Consider the following 5,315-nt stretch of genomic DNA (forward strand, 5'->3'; position numbering starts at 1 on the left):
TTCCTGTTGGCTAGTTTGCATGTGAATAGCCTGCTCACAGGTGAGTCGTTTACAGGCATACTTTGTTGAATGGGTTCACTTTATTGTGCTTCACAGATATTGTGTTTGTGACAAATTGAAGATCTGTGGCAACCCTGTGTGGAGCAAGTCTGTTGGCATAAATTTTCCCAGCAGCATTTGCTCACTTCGTGGTTCACACTTTGGTAATTCCTGCAATATTTTAAACTTTTAATTATTTTTATATTTGTTATAATGATTTGTGATCAGTGATTTTGATGGTACTATGGTCATTGTTTTGGGGTGCCACAAACCAGCACCACATACGTTGATGAACTTAACAGTAAATGTTGTGTGTGTTCTGAGTGCTCCGCCAACTGCCTGTTTTCCTCTCTCCCCCTCTCCTTGGTCCTCCCTATTACCTGAGACACAAGAATCTTGAAGTTAGGCCAATTAACAACCCTGCAATGGGCTCTAAATGTTCTGGGAAAGGAAGAGTTACATATCTCCCATTTTAAATCAAAAGCTTAGATTACGAAATGATTTAGCTCAGTGAGCATGGCACATCAAAAGCCAAGGTAGGCTGAAAGCTAAGCCCGTTGCACCAAACAGCCGAGTTGTGACTGCAAAGAAAATTAAAAGTGCTACTCCATTGAACACACAAATTGTAAGAAAGCAAAACATCCTTATTGCTCATATGGAAAAACTTTTTAGTGATTGGATAGAAGATCAAACCAACCATAACATTCCCTTAAGCCAAAGCCTCATCCAAAGAGAAGCCCTAACTTTCTTCAAATCTATGAAGGCTGAAAGATGAAGCAGCTGCATAAGAAAAGTCAGAGTTTGATTCATGAGGTTTAAGGAAAGAAACCATCTCCATAATATAAAAGTGCAAGGTGAAGCAGCAAGTGCTGATGTAGAAGCTGTGCAAGTTATCCAGAAGATCTAGCCCAGATCACGAATGAAGGTGGCTACACTAAATGAGAGATTTTCAATGTAGATGAAACAGCCCTCTGTTGAAAGAAGATGCCATCTAGGACTTTCATAGCTAAAGACGAGAAGTTGTTGCCTGGCTTCAAAGCTTCAAAGACAGGCTGACTCTCCCGCTAAGGACTAATGCAGCTGGTGACTTTAAGTTGAAGTCAGTTCTCATCTACTATTCTGAAAGTCCTAGAGCCCTTAAACATTCTACAAAAATCTATGAAACAACAAAGCCTGGATGACAGACAGTACATCTGTTTACAGCACTGTTTGCTGAATATTTTAAGCCTGCTCTTGAGACCTACAGGTCAGGTTTCTTTCAAAATATGACTGCTCAGTGATAATTCACCCAGTCACCCAAGAGCTCTGATGGGGATATATAAATTAATGTTTTCATGTCCGCTAACACACATCCATTATGCAGCCCATAGATCAAGGGTAATTTTGTCTTTTGAGTCTTTAAAAACAAACATTTCATGAGCTTATAACTGACATAGAGAGTGATTCCTATGGATGGATCTTGGAAAAATAAATTGATTAAGAACATTTATGATTGGGGGAAAGTCACAATATCAATATTAACAAGAGAGTGGAAGAAGTCTATTTGATTCCAACTTGGATGACTATGAGGGGTTCAAGACTCCAGTGGAGGAAGTAACTGCAGATGTGGTAGAACAGCAGAAAAATGAGAAGTGGAGCCTGAAGAGGTGACTCAATTGCTGTGATCTCATAATAAAACTAATGAAGGAAGAGTTGCTGTTTTATGAATGAACTAAGAAAATAGTTTCTTAGGATGGAAGCTATTCTTGGTGAAGGTGCTCTGAAGATTTCTGAAATGACATCAAAAGATTTATAATATGACATAAACTTAGTCATTAATGCAGCAAAAGGGTTTGAAAGGGTTAATTCCAATTTTGAGAAGTTTTACTCTGGGTAAAATGCTATCAAGCAGCATCAGATGCTTCAGAGAAAATCATTCCTGAAGGAAAGAATCAATCGATGCAGCAAACGTCATTGTTTTCTTATTTTAAGAAATTGCCAAGCCACCTAACCTTTAGCAGCTACCACCACGATTAGTCAGAAGCCATCAAGGAGGTAAGACTCTCCACAGAAAAAAAGATTATGGCTCACTGAAGGCTCAGATGAGGGCTAACATTTAATTTTGAGTAATAATGTATTTTAAAATAAGATCTGTGCATTGTTTTCTTAAATATAGTTATAGCCTATGTTTATAGTATAGTGTAAACATAACTTTATATGCACTTGGAAACCGAAAAATGTATGTGACTTGCTTTATTGTGATATTCGCATTATTGTGGTGGTCTGGAACTGAAAATATCTTATGAGGTCTGCCTGTGCTATCTCTATGAATTGGCTGTCCTGAGAGGCACATTTTCTCCAGGGTCAGGAAGGCCCCAGGCATCAAATAATCAGAAATACATAAAACAAAAAGGCACTTATTTCATTAAGAAATATGCATTTAAGGTTCCTCTATGTGTTTTATGGCTTAATAATTCATTTATTTAAGTCACTGAATAATAATCCATTGTATAGATGTACAGAAGTGTGTTTATCCATTCACATTTTAAGGACTTCTCGGTTGCTTCCAATTTGGGTAATTAAGATTAAATATGCTGCAAACATTCGAGTGAATTTTGGGGGATGTAAGTTTTCTACTTCTTTGAGTGAATACATAGAAGAAAAACCGTTAGATCACATGTTAAGACTATGTTTAACTTTGTAAAAACTGTCTTCCAAAGCGCTTGTTGCATTTTGCATTCCCACTAGTAGTGAATAAGAGTTGCTGTTTCTCCACATCCTTACCAGCATTTGGTTTGTCAGCATTTTGGCTTTGACTCATTCAAATAGGTATATAGTGGTATCTCATTATTTTAATTTTCAATTCCCTAAGGTCGTATGATGTTAAACATCTTTACATATGCTTATTTGCTATTCGTATATCTTCTTTTGCAAGGTGTCTGTTCATCTTTTAGTGAATTGGATTGTTTGTTTTTACTGTTAAGTTTTAAGAGTTCTTTGCACATTTTGAATGCATTTATAACATGTGTGTTTTGAAAATCTTTTCTCTCGGTCTGTGCCTAGTCTGTTTATTCTCTTAAAAGTGTCTTTGAACAGCAAAATTTTAAAATTTTAATGAAGTCTAATTTATCAAGTTGTATCTTTCATGGATCATGTTTTTTGGTGTTTCTAAAAAAATTATTGCCAGTCCCAAAGTCACCTACATTTTATCCTGTTATCTTCTAGAAGTTTTTTAGTTTTGCATCGTACATTTGGATCTATGATGAATTTTGAATTTTTGAAATATATAAAGCCTGTGTCTAGATTCATTTTTTTAATGTGGACGTTCGGTTGTTCCAGCAGCATTTACTGAATGGCCTCTTTCTCCATTAAATTCTTGGCTTTGTTGTCAGAGATCAGTTGGCTCTATTCGTGTGAATCTATTCTTGAGCACTCTAGTTCATTCCATTGAACTATCTATTCTTTGCTAATACATACTGTCTTGATTATTGTAGCTTTATAGTAAATCTGAAGTTGGATAGTGGTTATTTTTCCAACATATTCTTTTTCAGTATTTTGTTGACTCTTCTGGGTCATTTGCTTTTCCATAGAAATAGTTTCATTTTTTTCAAAATAAATTTATTGTGGTGACATAGGTTAATGAAATTATATAGGCTTCAAGTGTACAGTTCAGGAATACATTATATGTATATTGCATTGTGTGTTTACCACCAAAAGTTGACTTTCTTTTTGTCACCATATGCTTGACTCCCCTTTACCCTTATCTACCACCCTCTCCCCCTCCCTCTGGTAACCACTAAACTGTTGTTGCTTTCAGTTTTTTACTCCACATATGAGTGAAATCATATGGTTCTCATCTTTCTTTATTTCGCTTAGCATGATGATCTCAAGCTCCATGCATGTTGTCGCAAATGGCAGTATTTTATCTCTTCTTGTGGCTGAGTGGTATTCCATTGTGTATATGCACCATATTTCATTTTTCTCATCATCCATCGAAGGCCACTTCAGTTGTTTCCATGTCTTGGCCACTTCGAATAATACTGCGATGAACATCAGGATGTATAGATCTTTACAGATAAATATTTTCAAATTTTTTAGGTAGATACCCAAAAGTGGGATTGCTGGGTGACATGGTAATTCTATTCTTCATTTTTGAGGAACCTCTATATTGTTTTTCATAGTGACTGTACCAATTTACATTCCCACTAGCAGTGTATGAGGGCTCCTTTTTGCCCACAATCTCTCCAACACTTGTAATTACTTGTCCTGTTGATGACAGCCATTCTAACAGGTGCAAGGAGCTATGGTTGTGGTTTTGATTTACATTTCCCTAATAGCTAGTGAAACTGAGCATCTTTTTATATGTCTCTTGGCCATTTGTATGTCTTCTTGGAAGAAGTGTCTGTTCACGTCCTCTGCCCATTTTTAATTGGATTATTTGTCTTTTATTGTTGAGTTGTATGAGTTCTTTGTGTGTTTTAGATGTAGGCCCTTCTCAGAGGCATTGCTTGCAAATATCTTCTCTTATTCAGTTGGTTGCCTCTTTGTTTTGTCGATGCTGTCTTTTACTGTGCAGAAGCTTTTTAGTTTGATGCAATCTCATTCACTTATTTTGGTTTCACTTCTCTTGCCTTTGAGGTCAAATTCATAAAATCCTCTCTAAATCTAGTGTCCACGAGTTTAGTATCTATGTTTTTTTCTATGAAATTTATTGTTTCAGCTCTTATATTTAGGTCTTTGATCCATTTGTAGTTAATTTTGGTGTACGGTGACAGAGAGCAGTGTAGTTTAATTCCTTTGCATATAGCTTTCCAGTTTTCCAGCACGATCTGTTGAAGAGGCTTTTCTTTTTCCATTGTATGTTTTTGGCTCCTTTGTCAAAAATTAGTTGCCCATATATATCTGGGTTTATTTGTGAACTCTCAGTTCTGTTGCATTGGTGTGTGTATGTCTGTTTTTCTGCTAAAACCATGCTGTTTTGATTATCATTACTTTGTAGTATAATTTGAAGTCAGGCAGAGTGATGCCTCTGGCCTTGTTCTTTTTTCTGAGGGTTGCTTTGGCTATTTGGGGTCTTTTATGGTTCCATACAAATTTTAAAGTTTTTTTGTTCTTTTTCTGTGAAAAATGCTTTTGGGATTTTGATAAGGATTGCTTTGAATCTGTAGATTACTTTAGGTAGTATGGACTTTTTAACAATGTTAATTCTTACAACCCATGAGCATAGAATATCTTTCCATTTCAATTTCTTGCAACAGTGTCTTACAATTTTAAGTACCTTCTTGGTTAAGTTTATT

The sequence above is a fragment of the Pteropus alecto genome, unplaced genomic scaffold (assembly GCF_000325575.1).
Source record: "Pteropus alecto unplaced genomic scaffold, ASM32557v1 scaffold321, whole genome shotgun sequence".
Lineage (NCBI taxonomy): Eukaryota > Metazoa > Chordata > Mammalia > Chiroptera > Pteropodidae > Pteropus > Pteropus alecto.